The following is a 19308-nucleotide window of genomic DNA, read 5'->3' as shown; positions in this document are numbered from 1 at the left end:
TTTCCTGTTTGTTTTGGTAAAGTATAAATTAAGTGCATTTTTAATATTATATAAAAGCTAGTATAGAGGTATAAGAACTCAGAGCTAAGAGATCATTTTCAGGTATTACTTCTATTACTGTTTGTTGTATTTCCTCTAATCAGAAGTTGCAAACTGGTAGCCTGCTGGCCAGATGTGGTCCATGGGTGTTTTTTTAAGTTGGCCCAAATAGTATTTTTAAAATTAATTGTCAACATTAAACATTGGAAGATGATACATCAACATTTGAAATTCTAATTTCTCTTTAAAAGTCAGATGATCTGAGAGCATTGGGCCTGGATTCCCAAATGGCCTCAGTCAGCCAAAATTGAAAAGCAGCTGCCCCTTTCAATGACCAGTTTGCCATAATCCCATGGCTCCAGATCATCTCGCTGACACCATGGCCAAGTGTCAGGTGCCATTTGTCACCACGATGCTTCAGATGTTTTCTTCCCCCCAGCCCACTTGACTCATTTATATCACCTGCCTACCTCCTCTAGGCACTGGAGTTTGTGACCCCTGTCTTAAGGGTACTTCAAAACCAATTGCTTTTGAACAGTATTTGATGATGAAGACAGATATTCCACGTTCAGACTTGTTCTGCTGCATTCCTCTGGGATGCCCGTTCTCTGCTCCTGGGCAGAATCTGGGCTAATTCGTTTAAAGAACGTCCATTAATCAAAAGAGGGTCCAATCTAACTCAAGTCTTTCTAAGAGGCTACACAATTTGCCACGTCTAATTGATGTGCATATTTTATTTTGTGAATATTTTTTACAGCCAAAAAAAAAAAAAGACACTGCCTATAGAGACTATTGTTTTATAGAAAGCACAGTTGGATACAATATTTTACCAAAAAGGAAATTAAAGAATAACTTTAAAAACCACTCTAAACAACTCATCTTAAATCAATCACATGTGGTTAATAGCCCAAGAATATTCAATGGGTAACGTGTCCTATATTTCTTCCATTTCCTAAAAAATATAGTTAAAATATCTCATATTATTTTTCAGTAGGGCCTTGAAAATTAAACGTGTCACCTTTTCCCAAGACTAAATATAAGTTGGCCCTGGAAAAATAGGACTTTCCCTTCATTATTTTTGCTCACTTGATTATATGCACTGAAAATGTCTCAAGAAAATTCAAGGTAAAAATCTGCTAATAAAATTTTAAGTCGAAGTGTAACTTTGAAAACTACGTGTCATGGTATTATTTTCCCCCTGAAATTCAGGTCTCCCTTTTAGCTAGGGCAGCTGAAGATCTGTGGATGAATTCATGGTGATTGAGGTTTGGGTTCCAAGTCTCTCACTTTTTGTCTGTGTGAACTTGAAACAGTCACTTTGTTTCTGAGCTGCTTATCCATAAAGTGGGATAATAATCCTACTTCATAGACTTGTTAGGAGGATAAATGTAGTTTGATGGATAAAGTACATGGCACAGATTCAATAAATGAGAGGCTTTATTGTAATTAGCTTTATTTTATTTATAATTTAATTCTTTTTCTGATATTGGCTAAACATAGGACTTAAAAAAACTCCCTCAAAAAATAAGTAGTAAGCTCTTGTTTCAGTTTTTCTTTTAAGGAACCTTATTCACTCAACAAAAGAAGAGGCAAATGAATATATAATCTATAACAGAGCATTGTGTAGACTAATAGCTACTCATCACTTCTACCCTAAGACTGTTGCTGAATCTTACGTTTCTCAGGTGAATACTCTAAAGAAGTTCACAGAAAAGTAAATTTTTTTTTAAAAAATTAACTTTTACTTTTGAAAGTAAGATCAGAAAAGCTATTAACGTAGAACCAAAAAACCGTTGTCAGAAAGTTAGCTGGTGTTCCAAAGAACGGTATTAAAGAAATGGAACCTGTTAACTGGTCCAGGAAGGTGGCACACAGCACCCCAAGCGTCAGTCATATTTTTCCTCCTCTTCCTTTAGGCTTCTGACACCCCCATCCTCTGTTTTTTTTTTCTTTTTCTTGGTGAGGAAGATTGGCCCTGAGCTAACATCTCTTGCCAATCTTCCTTTTCTTCTGCCCAAAGCCCCATTATGGAGTTCTATATCCTAGTTGTAAGTCATTCTAATTCTTCTATGTGGGATGCTGCCACAGCATGGCTTGAGGAGCAGTATGGAAGTCCATGCGCAGGATCCGAACCGGTGAACCCCGGGCCACTGAAGCAGAGCACACAAACTTAACCACTCGGCCACGGGGTTGCTCCCTCATCCTCTTTTATCTCTGCCACCCAAGCTCTTGATTTTGCTCCCCAAAGCAGGAAATTGAATATGAATAATGCAAAGGTTGGTATTATAGTTAAAATTCCTTTTTGAGCCCTTACCATGTGCCAGTCACTAAGACAGACATTTTACATACCTTGGCTCAGTTCATCCTGACAAGAAGCCACAGAGGAAGGAATATATTGCCCCATTGAAGAGGTTGGTCAGACCACACTATCCCTTGGCTGGGGCTAGGACTGAAGCTTGGTTTGTCTGAATTCAAGCTATTTATAAATGAAATCATGATAATGGTGTTTTCTGTGTTTTTTAAAAGTAGTGAATGAACTTTTTATATTTTCTCCTATTACATTAAAAATAATCAACTTATTCTTTGCTTAAGTTGGTTCCACAGTTGTTGACTATCTTTAGTTATATATTTTTCTTTTTTTTTTCTTATGGCTTACTGGCTCTCAATAGATAGAAATGTTTTAAACTTAAATTGTTTTATTTTTCGAGTTATGCATTATTCTATAATTTAGGCAATTTCTTTATCCGGAACTGTATTTGCCTCTCATAGAAATCATAGAACAAGACATATTTATTAAGTAATTGTGAGTCATATTTAGTGACTACTTCTTTGTTCTATTTTCTTCATTGCAAAATATAGCAAAACTATATATTTTATTCCTTTCATTTTCCTACACTAGCAAGGTTTTAATTAAACTTCAGTGAATTTTTAAATGTTAAAAATTATGGTGATTCTTTATGTATATCTCAAAATTTTATCTTCCCTTTAGCTCAGCAACTCTTTCTTCTAGTCCCATTTTATTATCTTATTGTATTTGAATTTTTCCTAACGTGCTATTTATTTTTTCTTCTAGATCTTAGCATCTTAAAATACGTAAGCTGAAGGAGACCTAAGAAATAATTTCATGTGATTCTCTCATATTAAAGTTGAGAAAATTAAGTTTCAGAGGGTTTGAATGTCTTACTCCAGGCCACAGAGCTAGTGATCGAGCTGAAAATCATGTTCTGTGCACTTTCCAATTTTCTATGCTTTCTTGCTCATTGTAAGTCCAAAACATTAGAAACAAAAACCTCTACTAGGCCCACAAATAGATTTAAAGCTTTATGTAACAATAATTTCTACCATAGCTTGGTAGAGCCATACTCCCTCCCCCACCCTCATTCTTGATATCTTGTTCCTTTATGGCTTAAACTGTATTCATTCAATCAATTAATTTTAATGTTCCGGGCTATTATTTAGTCAAATGAGTTTAATTTTGTTGGAATGCCTGTTCTTTTGTGCACATGAACAAAAATGTTTGAGTCATGTGGGCAACTCAGCCCAAAGGGTCAATTTGCATTTTATTTTTTTTAACCCAATTTGTGCTCTACCTAATATTTAGATGTATGGTCCAGAATAGAATTGATGTCAACTTTTCCTCACAGCTGAGCTGCACAGCACTTGGATATTGGCAACTTAAAATGGATAGAATAGTGTGCTAGATTAACCTAGGAAATTTAAAATTAATAACTTTTTTCTTAGAAAACAAATTCTTGATTTTTAGGAAATGCATACTAAAGCAAAGGAGCATCTTGTCTGTAATTTCTGTTGAAATGATTTTTTTTAAAAAGTATGTGTATGTATATATTTAATATAGCCCACTCTGGTGGTCTCGTGGTTAAGATTGGTGTTCTCACCACTAGGGCCCCAGATTTGTTTCCCAGTCAGGGAACCACACCATCCATCTGTCAGTTGTCATACTGTGGCGGCTGCATGTTGCTGTGATGCTGAAAGCTATACCACTGGGATTTCAAATACCAGCAGGGTCATGCATGGTGGACAGGTTTCAGCAGAGCTTCCACACTAAGACAGACCAGGAAGAAGGACCTCGCCACCCACTTCCAAAAAAATCGGCCACGGAAACCCAATGAATAGCAGTGGAATATTGTCTGATACAGCGGCAGAAGGTGAGAGGATGGCACAAAACGACCCAACAGCCTTCTCTCTGCTGTCCACAGAGTCACTAGGAGTCATATCCACTGGATGGCACTAACAAGAATACATATAATACATCTTAATTAATACATGAACACTACTATTAGTATAATATATATAGAGAGAGAAACAAATGTTAACACTTAGGACATTTTGTGAATATACAGGAATTTTTGGTACTATTTTTGTAACTTTTCTATGAAGTCTGCAATTATTTCAAAATAAATTTTAAAAAATAATTGAAAATTAGCATGAAAACTTGTATTATCTGATACCCAGTTAAAGTCTGGCATCCCCATAACTTAAAAAAAAATAAACCGTGAACTGTAAAAAATCTTTTTCGTGTACATATTTCACATTCTCAGATAAATGACAATCTTTACTTATGTAGTTAGCTCTCAAAAAACAAATCCCCTGGGAAAGAAATGCTTTGGTTAGAAGTCAGATGTGTTCAATTAAAACAGAAAAAGAAAAATCCAAATTATGTCAAGTGGAGCTCTCTGTGATTATAGGCGATATAAAAATTCCCCTCACCCCATGCTGTGTCCCATGGCTTCTATTTTTCCTAGTTCAATTGTAGTAAATTGTGTAGAACCTTAGCCATCATTCTGCAAATTTTTCAACTGTGTCTTTTGTCCCAGGCTCCATTCACCCGAGATCTCTCTGCCTCCAGTTCCTTCCAGTCGCCACCCAGGACTGCCACATGCTGGTGGACAGGTTGACCCATTGACCTTTAACTGCAATTCGTTCTCTTCTAAGTGTTCCCTCGACAGCCCTTCATTTTAAACATGTATATCTAATTGTGGATGGAAAGGCCTTTTTGAAAGGATTTTAATTATTAGCAAGCAGTGGTGGAGATACAGCTGTGTGTCTGTGGGTGTGGATGCACTAAAAAGAAGGTGCTAAAATCACTTGTGGACTACGGGCAGACGGGAAAGTTGGCCAAAGTGCCAGCATCATCTATGACTGCTCTCATCTCGGCCTCTTTTCTCATATTTTGAGCCAACTTCTTTTTTGAAAATTTTTTCCTAGTAAGAACATTCATAGTTCTTCCTTTTCTGAGACTGCGTTATCTAAATTAGTTTTTCATAAAGCACAAATACAGTATTCATGATACATTCTGCCAGATTTAAGGAGATGTGGTTTGGGAAGGCTCCTATGAGGTCTCAAATGGCACACAGAAAATATGATTTGGCAGTTTGGAGTAAAATTATTCATTGTTGTCATGGAAGCATCAGAATTTTAGTTGATATAAAAACAGAAGTGGCATTTGCAGATGTAAAAGAAAAAAAGCTGTTAAAGGAATGATTATTAAAATAAACTGCTTATTTAGGATTTATTATTTGAAAGAAACAGGAAATCTCAAACGATAGGCTACTATTATTCTGTAAACCTAAGAACAATGGGACATCTGTAAACCCAATTTAATTTTTAGATAATAATCATAATGGATTAAAACAAGATTAAGGAAGATTTATCCAAAATACTCAACAGAAAAAAAACACTTCTTAAAATAGAAAAATGTGTAAAATTGAAAGAGAGTCATTCAAAATAATTTTTTTTGGAGAGATGTAATTAAAATTGAGTGAGAGCACATTGAATAGTGTTGATCTTGGGAAAGCAAGGAGAGAGGATGTTTGAAAGGGGAGATGAAGACAGATGTGGTCCTCAAGGCTTCCCAGAGATGAAGAGATTTGGAAGCAGCTCTTGGGGAAGATGTGGACGTGGTACACTTTTCCTCATTTGAGTACCTTGTATTCACAGATGAGACTCCCTTTACATCCATTTGTTGTCGTTGTTGTTGTTGCTAGTGTTACTTTTCTGGTGGGCTCTGGGTGCATCTCAGTGAGAGGAGAGACCTTTCCGGAGACTGAGACATTGGTGGTGGCCATTATTGTGACCTAGTCCAGGCGTGCTGACACTCAAAATAATTCCAAAAGGATAGTGAATGCTTGTTATTTTCCTTTTTTATAGTTTCGATAAATAATGAAACAATGACAACTTTAAACATGTACATGAAGAAACCAAAAATTACCTCTTTTTTTTTATTGAGTTAATGATAGGTTACAATCTTGTGACATTTCAGTTGTACATTAATGTTTGTGATTTGTGTTGTAGGTGCACGACTTCAACTTTCTGCCCACCCGCCACCCCACCTTTCCCCTGGTATCCACTAAACTGTTCTTAGTCCATAATTTTAAATTCCTCATATGAGTGGAGTCATACACAGATTATCCTTCTCTCGCTGGCTTATTTCACTTAACATAATTCCCTCAAGGTCCATCCATGTTATTGCAAATGGAATGATTTTGTTCTGTTTTACAGCTGAGTAGTAGTCCATTGTATATATGTACCACATCTTCTTTATCCATTCATCTGTTGATGGGCACTTAGGTTGCTTCCATGTCTTGGCTATTATAAATAATGCTGCAATGAACATTGGGGTGCAGAGGACTTTTAAGATTGCTGACTTCAAGCTCTTTCGATAAATACCCAGTAGTGGGATGGCTGGATCGTATGGTAGTTCTATTTTTAATTTTTTGAGGAACCTCCATACTGTTTTCCATAGTGGCTGCACCAGTTTGCATTCCCACCAGCAGTGTATGACGGTTCCTTTTTCTCCACAACCTCTCCAACATTTGTTACTATTAGTTTTAGATATTTTTGTCATTCTAATGGGTGTAAGGTGATATCTTAGTGTAGTTTTGATTTGCATTTCCCTGATGATCAGCGATGATGAGCATCTTTTCATGTGCCTATTGGTCATCAGTATATCTTCTTTGGAGAAATGTCTGTTCATGTCTCCAGCCCATTTTTTGATTGGGTTGTTTGATGTTTTGTTGTTGAGTTGTGAGAGTTCTTTATATATTATGGATATTAAGCCTTTGTCAGATATATGACTTGCAAATATTTTTTCCCAGTTAGTGGGTTGTTTTTTTGTTTCAATCCTGTTTTCATTTGCCTTGAAGAAGCTCTTTAGTCTGATGAAGTCCCATTTGTTTATTCTTTCTATTGTTTCCCTTCTCTGAGAAGGCATGGTGTCCGAAAAGATCCTTTCAATACTGATGCCAAAGAATGTACTGCCTACATTTTCTTGCAGAAGCCTTATGGTTTCAGGTCTCACCTTTAGGTCTTTGATCCATTTTGAGTTTATTTTGGTGAATGGTGAAAAAGAATGGTCAATTTTCATTCTTTTACATGTGGCATTCCAGTTTTCCCAGCACCATTTGTTGAAAAGACTTTCTTTTCTCCATTGTATGCCCTCAGCTCCTTTGTCAAAGATAAGCTGTCCATAGATGTGTGGCAAAAATTACCTCTTATATAGATGATGCTGCATCCAATGGCACACAGCACTAGATAGTTAATATTCAGAAGTAGAAATAATGGATTAGAAAGAAGGTTGGAAGCGTTAATCCCTCCTCCTGGTAGCTACGTGAGCTTCGATAAGTTGCTTAGATTCTCTGACCCTCTGTTTCCTCATTTTCAAAATGGAGATGGAGTGCCTAGCCCGTACCAGCAGACCTTCAACAAATGGTAGCTAATAGTTATAATAACAGTTAACATGTGCTGAGTGTTTGTGCTGAGCCAGACACTTTGATAAGAGCTCTAAATGCATTATCTTCCTTAAGAAGTAGAGATCAGAGTGGTGGTAATAGTGAGATCTTATAGGATGTTAGAGGAGTGAGGAAACAATTTTACAATTTACTAAGATAATATTGAGTTGTAAGAGAATAAAATCTGTATCTGAAGGTCTTAGCAGAAGTAGAGGGCCAAGCGTTGTGTTGAAGTTCAAGGTATTCTGAGGTGGTCAAGCTAACACCCTTCCCTTCCCTAGATGCTTTGCGAGGTGCTCAGCCTCCAGTTCTCCCACTGATGCACTGTCATTTCCGATTATGAGATAACTATGGTCTGCAACCATTGCCAGAGGCTCCTAAGAGTCTGAGCCCCAAGAGAGAGCCTTTGACTGACAGATTCCCACGTTATATTCCTGCTCTCTAGTGGTACTGGGGCAGGGAGAAGGAAACTATGCTTTATTCATCTTCTATGGAGGGAGAGAATTTCTTCTTAGGAAAAAAGGCAATGCATAAGGAGGGAATGAGGTTTCATAGTTTAATGCCCCAATTAAGAAAAAAAATAATCTGTTTATGGTATGATTGGAAATCAGGGAGTGGCTGATTTAGGGGCAGGAGTTTAAGCATTAAATTATAAGCGTTAAAATACCTGTAGAGTAACATGAATTATTTTAGTGTTACCACAGCTCTTCCCAGCTCCATTAGATTAACTCCATTAGAGTTGATAAGTGAAAATTGATTTGCAATTATAATAATGTCCATAATAATGTCAGGATAATTAACCATCACAGGTCCACTGAAGTGCATTGCTTCTATTTGTAGTTTTAGTAATATCTTATTTCTGCTGGGACTTTTCTCACTAGTTGTGGAATGAACTCAATCACGGTGGATTCTTAATTCTACATCCTTCTTTTAAACCAATGAAAAACCATTTGAGTTCTAAAGCAAGACATTTCCATATAAAGACTCAAAGACAAAATCATTATAAGAATTTCTAAGACATGTTAATTGATTGCACTTTTATTATTAATGGTGTTTTTTTCAAGTAGGATTTAATATTGTCTGTATTTTACATCCATTATCTACAGCTAACCTTTCCCATTATTCTCCTAAATAAATTCTCCATTCTCTTTAGTCCAGTGTCTATGCTATAATGCTCATACACCAAGAATATTGGACATCATGGCATACCCTTTTTACTCACTATTGATCAAAATAATATCCTGCTCAAATGCTACATAAAACATAAATCACCCTAATCATTCCTCACAATATTGTTCTCACTTTACTGAGCTTTTGTTTTGTTTTGTTTTTGGCCTGGAATGCTCCATTCCATTCATCTCAGTAGGTTCAATCCCACTTACACATCAAGGATACTATTCAAATGTCAGCTCCACAATGTGTTTTCTCATCTCTCCAGTTCCTGTCAATAGTCTCTTTCTTTAAAGTCCCAAATTAATGTAACTAAACCTCACTTAGAGCACTTAGCTCTTTCCTTCTGGTTTCATTGAAATGTATGTAGATCCCTTGGCTCCTTTATAAGACTAGAAGTCTCTAGAGAATGGCATCCATGTCTGATTGGTATCCCCCATCTCAAGAATAATGCCTTGAACATAGCATGTGATGGGTAGGCCCCAGGTAGGCCTGCCATGCTCACTTTTTACTGGGCCTTGTAGATAACTGACCACACATGTCCACAGAGTGGTTATCTTTTCTCTTTAAACAGCTTTGTTGAGGTAGAATTTACATACCATAAAATTCACCCATTGTCTGTTTATGGTGCGTCCGTGTGATTTTTAATAAATTTATAGAGTTGGACAACCATCATCACAATCCATTTTTTGAACATTTCCATCATCCAAAAAAGTTCCCTCATGTCAATTTACAGTTAACCTGATTCCCATTTCCTTCATCCATGTTGTAGGAAGAATCAGTAGTTTTGGTCTTTTTTATTGCTTTATCCATTCGAAAGCTGATAAGCATTTGGATTGGTTGCAGTTTTTTGCTGTTATGAATAATACTGCTATGGAAGTTGCATATGAGTCTTTTGTGGTCATATGTTTCATTTCTCTTGGGTAGATTCTAAGAGTGGAGTTGCTGGGTTGTATCATAAGTGTACATTTGTTTGTTTGTGCTGAGGAAGATTCACCCTGAGTTAACATCTGTGCCAGTGTTCCTCTATTTTGTATGTGGGTCGTTGCCACATCATAGCTGACAAGTGGTGTAGGTCGACTCCCAGGATCCAAACCCATGAACACAGGCCACCAAACGTAACCACCACGCCACAGGGCCAGCCCCGGGTACGTATATGTTTAACTTTTTAAAAAACTACTACTTTCCAAAGTGGCCACACCATTAATACATTCCCACTAGCAATGTTTGAGGATTCCAGCTTCTCCACATTGTTGCCATAACTGTCTTTTTTGTTATAGTCACTCCAGGGGCTTGTGGTAGTATCTCATTGTGGTTTCAATTGGCGTCTTCCTAATGACTAAAGATGCTGAGAATTTTTTAATATGTTTATTAGTTATTCATATGTCTTCTTTGTTGAAGTATCTATTCAAATCTTTTGCTCATTTTCCAAATGAATGGTTTATCTTCTTCTTGAGTTGTATGAGTACTTTAAATATTCAAGAGACAAACTCTTTATCAGATATAAAATTTACAAATATCTTCTAATCTATTACTTGATTTTAATTTTCTTCATGATGTCTTTTAAACAGCAATTTTTTTTTTTTATTTTGAGGAGGTCCATTTTATCAATTTTTTCTTTTGTGGGTCATGCTTTTGGTGTCATAGCTAAGAAGTCTTTGCCTAAACTAAGCTCACAAATATTTTCTCTTATGTTTTCTTTTGGAAGTTTTTATAGTTTTAACCATTACATTTATGCCTATGTTCCATTTGGAGTTAATTGTTGTACATTGTGTGAGGTAAGCATCCAAGTTCACAGTCTTTTTTCATATAGACGTCTAATTTTCCCAGCATTATTTGCTGAAAAGACTGTCTTTTGCCTTGACAATTTTGTTGAAAATTAACTGACCATATAAGGGCTTATTTAAATTCCATTTCATTGATCTCTATGTCTATTCTTACACCACTAACACACTGTCTTGATTTCTGTAAATTTATAGTACATTTTGACATTGGGTGATGTAATTCTTCCAATTTTATTATTCTTTTTCAAAATTTTGTAGCTATTCTAGATCTTTTATTCTAAATTCTAAGGATCAGCTTACGTGTTTCCACAAACAAAATTCTGCTAATATTTTAAGAGAGATTGTGTTGAATCCATAGATCAATTTCAGAACTGCCATCTTAACAGCATTGAGCCTTCCAGTCCATGAACATGGAATGTTGATTTCTCTCAGCCATTTTAAGTAGCTTTCAGTGTACAAGTCTGGCACTTACTTTGTTACATTTATTCCTAAGTGTTTTGTTCTTTGTGATGCTATTTGGAATAAAATTGTCATCTTAATTCTACTTTCAGACCTAATTTGTAGTATCTAGAAATACTTTTTTTATCTTGATGTTGTATCCTAAGACTGTGCTAAGCTCATTTATCAATTCTAGCAGCGTCTGTGTGTGTGTGGTTTTTTCAAGATTCTCTACATACAGGATCAGGTTGTCTGTGAATAAAGACACTTTTACTTCTCCCTATTCAATCTGATACCTTTTACTTGTCCCCTGACTGCACTGGCTAAAACCTCCAGAATTTTAAGTAAAAGTGGTGAGAACAGACATCCTTGCCTTATTCTTGATCTGAGGGGGAAAACATTCATTAGTTTTACCCTTACGTATGATGTTAGCCATAGGTTTTTTATAGATGCCCTTTATTAGGTTGAGGAAGTTCCCTTCTGTTCCTACTTTTTTGAGAGTTTTTATCATACATGTGTTGAATTTTGTTAAATGCTTTTCTGTATCTGTATATTGAGATGATCATATGGTTTTTGTCCTTTACTCTATCAATATGGTGTTTTACATTAATTGATTATTTTGATGTTAAAACAAACTTGCATTCATGGTATATAATCCTTCATATGTATTGCTGAATTTGGTTTGCTATCACTTTGTGGAACTTTTGTAAATTCTTAGTGGATATTTTTCTGTAGCTTTCTTTTCTTGTAACTTATTTATCTGAATTTGGTAATAACATCTTCTTCATAGAATGAGTTGAGAAGTGGTCTCTATTTCAGAGTCCACGCATGACTGTATCATTTCTTCCTTAAATATTTGACTGAATTCACCAGTGAATCCATCTGAGCATGGGCTTTTCTTTGTGGGAAGATTTTAGAGTATTAATTTAATTTCTTTACTTGTTATAGGTGTGTTATACACTGAACTGTGTTTGGAAATAGGATCATTGCAGATGTAATTAGTCATGATGTGGTCATAGTGGGGTAGGCTGGTCTCTTAATCCTCTATGATCAGTGTCCTAAGAAGAAGAGGAGACACGCACATGAGGGGAGAATGCCATGAGATGATGGAGGTAGAGACTGAGTGATGCAGCTGCAAGTGAAGGAACACCAAGGATTGTCAAACCATTGGGAGCTAGAGTCAAGGAAGGATTCTCCCCTAGAGGTTTAAGAGAGAGCATGGTCCTGCCAACACCTTGATCTCAGACTTCTGGCTTCCAGAAGCGTGAGACATGAATTTCTGTTGTTTGAGCCATCCTGTTTGTGGTACTTTGTTATGGTAGCCCTAGGAAATGAATACAAACTCTGCTCAGATTTTCTATTTTCTTGATTCAGTTTTGGCAATTTGTGTCTTTCTAGGCATTTGTCCAATTTATCTACATTGTCTAATTTGTTGGCGTAAAGTTATTCACAGCCTCTTTTAATTTTGGTTGAGTGGGTAGTGATGTACTGCTTTCACTCCTAATTTTGGTAATTTGTGTCTTCTCTCCTTTTTTGATGAGCCTAATAATGGTTTGTCAATTTTACTGATCTTTTTAAAGAACCAACTTTATTTTCATTGGTTCTCAGATTCTCTCTTATCTATTTCCTTGGCTTCCAATGTGATCATTATTTCCTCTCTTTTGCTTGCTGTAGCTTTAAGTTGCTCTTATTTTTCTAGCTTTTAAGGTGGAAGCCGAGGTTATTGCAAATCTTTTCCTTTTCTAATATAGGTGTTTAACGCAGTAACTAACCTTCAGATCACTATTTTAGCTGCATCCAATAAATTTCAATGTTTTCATTTTCATTCAGTTCAAAATATTTGCTAATTTCCTTTGTTACTTCTTCTTTAGCTCAGGAGTAACTTAATTTCCAAATATTTGAGGATTTTCCAAATTTCTTTATATTGCCTATTCCTAATTTCGTTTCATTGTAAACAGAGAATATAATTTGCATGATCCCAATCCTTTTAAATGTATTGAGACTTGTTTTATGAGCTAGCATATGGACTATCCTGGAGAACATACTTCTTAAAAAGAATATAAATTCTGCTGTCATTAAGTACAGTGGTATACACATATTGGTTAGGTTGACAGTGTTGTTCAAGGTTCATATATCCTTAGTGGTTGTCTGTCCAGTCATTCTACCAATTATTGAGAGTAGGATAGTGAAACGTCAGACTATTATCATTTGTCTGTTTCTCCATTCAAGTCTATCAGTTTTTCTTCATTTATTTAGGGCTCTCTTGTTGGGTGCATGTACATTTTTAACTGTTATTTTTTTGATGTATTGACCCTGTTATCACTATGAAATGTCTGTCTCTAGAAATACTTGTCTTAAAGTCTATTTTGTCTGTCACTATTGCCATTCAAATCTCTTAAGGTTATTGTTAGCATGGTCTATCACTAAGTATTGTTGACCTTATTATTATAATACATAATGCAATTTTGTACTACTTTCATCATTCTTAAATTGTTCTTACATTGTTTAATTTGCAAGCTTTTTCATAACAGGAAAACTGTAAATTCTTTGATCAGCTTTATCTATCTTTTGCCATAGTGTTGGGTATGCATTAAAACCAACTAGATACCAAAACAAGCTCCTCTTTAAAAAAAATAATCCTGTTGTGTTATTTGCTCATGGTGTTGTTGCCTGATGTTCTCTCACTTTCAGGCCAGATTTTGAAAGCTGAGAATGATACTCATCTGCCTTCCTGCCAGTTCCAATCCTAGATTTATGAACTGTACAAAGGTTTTTACAACTCCTCTGTTTGTGAGAACCACATTTTAGGAACACTCATTCAAGGTAGATGGCTTAATCTCAGGTATTGTTGCTCTTCTGCAAACCTTTTATAAAATTAGAAAACTCTTTAGACCATTAGATAGGTCTCGAATATTATGCACAATGCGCATAATTTTGCATTTTCCCACGATTAAGATACATGAATACTTTTGAGCGTTTAGTGATCATTATCTTACAAGGTAATGTAACAATTGCATAACTTTTATGTTAAAGGACTTCTTCTGGCATTGATTCTTTGGTATTTCTAAGCCTTGCCTCAGTGAAAGGATGCTGCTGCCTCATATGTTAATGTTTAAGATACACACTTGTTATCCAAGTGTTCTGTTTGTCAATTTAAATGGGACTTGAGTATGATACAACATGCAGATTTCAATAGGAATTTTAAAAAGTTCCAGTCTGCTCAATTAATCATATAGGACAAAAAGGGTCATTTTTAAAAGGTAGAATTTTTCTTTCCTCAAATGTCTATGAAATTATTCACTGATCTTTTAATTTGGATATAATTACCTAAGTATATTATTAATCCCTATATATGACATTTTTATGAAATTACTATATTGAGACTTCTTGATTTGTGGCTCCCCTAAAATCACCCCTGTATCTGATGTATTAAGATAAGCACAAGAAAAATGATGCAATTATAGAAAAGTGTAAAGGGTGTTAGAGAATAGAAGATAGGATCAGTATTAATGGAATTGATACAAATGATCATGGATCAGAAGGATAAATGGGGATCTCTTCTTTTTGAGAAATTATATTTATTTTTTCTAGGGAAATACATAAAATACCTCTACAGATAATTCACCTTCCCTCCCCTCCGCCTATTCAGTTGACTTTGTTTCCAGGAATGCAGTTTCTCACTGTCAGCCAAGCTTTCTGATCAGCATATTGTTTTCAGAAGAAAGGGATAACTTGTAAGGCTCAAGGAACAGACACTTGCAATTTGTTGAGAATCTTCCTTGTGACTGGAAAGCCTGTTATATACCCTGCACCCAAGCCAAATTTTCATTTAAATTTCAAACTCCAAAATAAACATTTCCACGAAGTGTTCTTGTCATACACAATCACAAAAGATAATCAAAACTCTTCTCATTTAGGCAGTTTTTGATTTAAGTAGACTAGCTAAACACAGCTGCTACAACTTCCAAGAAATACAGAACAGCATAAAACCACCTGCATTTGGAATCCTGCTCGGAAAAGCCCTATCTTCCCCCAGGTTATTAGAAAATTTCATACCAAATAGGAAGAGAGCGTTCTCATATTGTAGGAAATAAATGCAGCATTACAGCATTTAACTTAATCTGACTCCTACAACTAAACATGAAACTTGTTCCAGAGTAGAAGAAGAACCCATAATCAAAATGGCATACATTAATCGAAATACTGAACACCTAAAGCCCTTAAACGGACAAACTAAGAAACGCAGTCATAAAGCTAAGCTCTGGGGAGTGAAAAGCCCACCCATAACCTTGTTTTACCGGCCCACCACGTAACCGTGGGTCCCGCCCCTGAGACAGACAGCTTTCACACCGTGGATAACTCATGAAGGCGGGCCTTTCTGTCCCTCCCACCATCACTTCGTAGGCTGGGTCCCACTCCTCCACGCGGCCGCACGAACTTGCAGCAGAGCTGAGCCCAGGACAGTTTCTCATCCGCGACAGGGGTCCACTCGCCGCTTCTCCCCACGTCCCAGTGCCTAGAAAGTAGGCCGTTCCTCGGCTTTACGCGTGGTAGGCGGCCGACAGTTATTTATGGCAGGAAGGAATATTATTATCCACGCTTCCCTCGGAACTCCGAGAAGCAGTCCAGGGTACCAGCCCTCCAACCTTCCGCTCTACTGCCATCCTTTCCCCCGCTGCGCCCTCGGAGCCTCCTGCAGGCCACCCCTGCCGCACGCGGCCTGCAATACCAGCCCGCGGGAAAAACAGCGCGGCTGCGCGCAACGGAGCATGCGCGGCGGCCGGCCCCCTCGCTTTACGGCCCTCCCCTTCTCCACCCGGACCGCGAGAGCCGCGTCGCGAGATCGCCCACGCGCCCCCGCCCCCTCCCGGCCATGCAAGCGGCGGAGACTAGGAGAGGCCAGGATTGGGCGCCCGTGCGTGATGACGCACGTGCGGGCGAAGGCGTGGGGAAGACGCAGGCGGGCCGTAGAGAGCGTGAGTTTCCGCGTCTGTTTGGCCCGCTCGGGTCGTCGGTTGTGCGCGGCTTGTCTCAACTTCCCCCAGCGCCACGGCGCCGGCGGCGGAGTGGGGGCTGCGGGACGGCTGTGTGCGCCTCCCCAGGGGCCCGGGCGGGGGCGGGGCTGGAGGTGGAGCCTCGCATCCTGGGCACCCCGGCCTAGTCCGAGAGCCGGGAGAGCGCTTCCTGGGACGACTCTGCTAGGGGTCCCTTCATCTTCCCCGTCCCTGCTTGAGGCCGACGGCGCCGGGAAAGAGCTGCCGAGGCGCTCGGGGGGCGGGGTTGGCTCTGTGAAAGCTTTAAAGGAGTGCTTTTGTGAGCGGGAAGTTTAAAGCGACGTTAAATCAGCAACAGCCTGCAGTTTCAGGTGCTCTTGCAACAGTAACTTTCTGTTTCTCTGAACAAGTGTGTAGCAAACACAACCCTAACCTAAGTGGCTGTATTTCTCTTAATACAGGACAGGAAATCCACCCGAGTGAATTTATCCCCTCTCTGTCCAGACCTTAAGAACCTCTGCAAGAAACAGATCACACGCTTATTTATTTTTCCAAACCAAGCACAAACTGATTTGAAGACTCAGGGTTACTAGCAAAATGGGTCATGAATTGCATAGTCATGATTTACTCATCGGGACATGTAGCTTCCTTTGCAGGATGCTCAGTGACAGGTGGACGTAGCTTTTTTTTTTTTTAGTTTCTGGAATTGCTTTTTAAAAGTCTGTCTAATGTCTCACATTTATATGTCGTCTTTTGCTGGTTCTAATAAACTTTAAAGGCTTCTGATTTGCTGCTGGGATAGTAGGGGCTAGGAAAGCAAGTAGTCTTTAAGAATAGCGTGGCATTAAGTTCCTAAATTGTCCCAGCCCTATTAGCATCCGCATCACCTGGAAGCTTACGGGAAATGCACATTTTGGTGACTTACCCCAGACTTACTGAAGCAGAAATCTGTTTTAACAAGCCTTCCAGTTGATCCCGATGCACCTGGATCATAAGCTTGGGAATTGTCGGCGTAGTGATAGAGAACAGCCCTTGTGGAGTCACAGAATAGAATTTGAGTCCAGGCGACGTCTTTCCGAGGTGTAGGACCTTGGATAAGTTACTTAAAGGTTACTTCGTAGTAACCTGTAAGTTGTCAGTAATTACTTAAGCTGTAAGTATTCACTGTGAAAATGCAGGAAGAGTGTTTAACATCAGCACACATAGAAACACAAAGATGAAATGCTATTTAATAATTTGTTGGAACTACATAAAATATGAGTTGTGTGGGAAGGATTCCTCATTGGGTTTAATGTGAGTGGTTGTGCACGAATATTGTGACCACTACCTAGAGGGCATTTTACTTATTTCTGGATTCCCAGTTACATTCTATATCTTCACGCTTCTTGGATGCAGAATATCCAGTTAAAAGTGACAGCAGTGTGTAGTGACATACCAACGCTGTTGTGGCTGTAGTATTTTTAAGAATTGCCTTAGTAATTGTGTTAAAGAGTAGTTTTTAATTCTTTGGCCTTCTGGTCTTTTCAGCTTAATTATTCCTTCTTTTGACCTAGAATTTAGTAAAGAAGGTAGGGTAGATAACTGACCAGAGGTAAGCCTTAGTCTTAGAGCTGAGAAGTATTATGGAGCAGTGACTTGCAAGCAAAAGACAAGGCCGAAGATGTTTCTGTCCTTATCTTGCTTTCCCTTGTGTCATACAGCTCCACCATAGCAGAGAAGCCTCATCATATCCACTCTCCATACCTCTGTTTTCTGCAGGCATTACAGCAGTTAGGTTAGGTGTGCCCCCTGTCTGCTGCTTTTTCAGATTGTCACTTGTGTTTACTTACAACTTTTCCCTTCCCTTTTCTGTGAGCCAGTGTAGTGGGAGAAAGAACATAAATATTCAGGATTTGAAGCAGCTACCCTAAAACCTGGCCTCATTCCGGTGTTGAAAAGGGTCAGTGCTACACTGTGTTCTAAACAACGTGTCTCTTTGAGTAGAGTGCGCTGTTCCTGAGCCACACCGTGGCTCCTGGAAATTGAGGGTGAGCGTGTTTTCAGATGAACATGAGTCTTTTTGGATATCAGCTTCTATAAATAATTTTGTCATTGCTACCATTGAACTGACACTGTCCCATCATGAAGATTTCAGTTTTCAAAAGCCCCAAACATTTTTCGCGTTCTCTGTGTCTGAGAGGCAGCTCTGGTGGGGTGGTTTTGGGTCAGGCAGACCCTGCTTTGAACCCTGTCTCTGCTACTTACTGATTGTGGCCATTAGACAAGTTAACACCCTCCCAGCCTTCACTTCCTCTTCTATAAAGTGGGAGTCATGTGTGTGCCTGCTTCAGGACACTGAATTAAAGTGCAGAAGATGGCCACCATGTGTTAGGCATAGAGGCTGAATAAATGCTGATGTTGGACAGGGGAGAAAAGGTAGTTATCACCTCAAACCCAACTTCATCTCATTCATTTCCTCGTATTTTTATAAATGACGTGATTTTGTTATTATCTAACTGCACTGCTTTTCTTTTTAAACGATGAAAGATTCTGAAGAGTCAGAGCTTTCACATTATTGTGAATGAGAGAAAGCAAACACTTGGAGAAAGTTAAAACTCTAAACTCAGTAGAAAAACACTATGTTCAATTTTATCACCAGAACAGAGTAATTTCCATAAAATTGTTTCGGGTGTTTATTGGAAGGGCAACGTGAAGGGATAATTAGTATTTACGTATCTTCAGTGAGTTAATGGGGACAGTCAGCTATAGAAGGGGACGCTGTGTTACAGGAGATGAGACCTCACTGAAAACATGCACCAGAGTATAAGAAAATACTATTGGCTCTGAAATAGTTATTAGTTTTCAATATGGATACTTAATGGTAGCAAAGTGATAAGTTTTCTGTTCCATTTGTTAAAAAGTGGGAACAAAACTCATGTGTTTTTGTGCGTATATATTACATAGGAATATATGAGAGTGGAAAATACTAGAAAGGAGTCATACTAGGTCATAATTTTGTATACTTGGCAATGTATTGTAATATGGGGATGGGGACAAATAATCGATCTATTTATGTAAAGTTAGATGTGCGCATGTATATGTAAACATTCTTTTAAAAAAATGGAAACGCTGCTTTAAAAAGATAGATTTCTTTTT

The 19308-nt window shown here is 38.0% G+C and overlaps 1 protein-coding gene across 7 annotated transcripts in view; it reads left to right on the top strand.

Annotated features, from left to right (window-relative positions):
- The window catches only part of RHBDD1 (rhomboid domain containing 1), a 157940-nt gene that overhangs the window by 13868 nt on the left and 124764 nt on the right, over positions 1–19308 (top strand). For 4 of the 7 annotated variants that reach the window (XM_070489627.1, XM_070489630.1, XM_014835928.3 and 1 more), the window contains exon 1: positions 16017–16155. The exons of 1 other annotated variant lie outside the window; for it this stretch is intronic. The gene's annotated coding sequence lies outside the window, so the exon portion shown is untranslated. Of the gene's footprint in view, positions 1–16016; positions 16156–19308 lie in introns of those variants that run through there. 2 more of the 7 variants (XM_044751614.2, XM_014835929.3) reach the window with 2 other exon arrangements.

This window comes from Equus asinus, chromosome 19 (assembly GCF_041296235.1).
Source record: "Equus asinus isolate D_3611 breed Donkey chromosome 19, EquAss-T2T_v2, whole genome shotgun sequence".
NCBI lineage: Eukaryota > Metazoa > Chordata > Mammalia > Perissodactyla > Equidae > Equus > Equus asinus.
The sequence above is the reverse complement of the archived record's forward strand: the minus strand, read 5'-3'. Positions and strand labels throughout refer to the sequence as shown.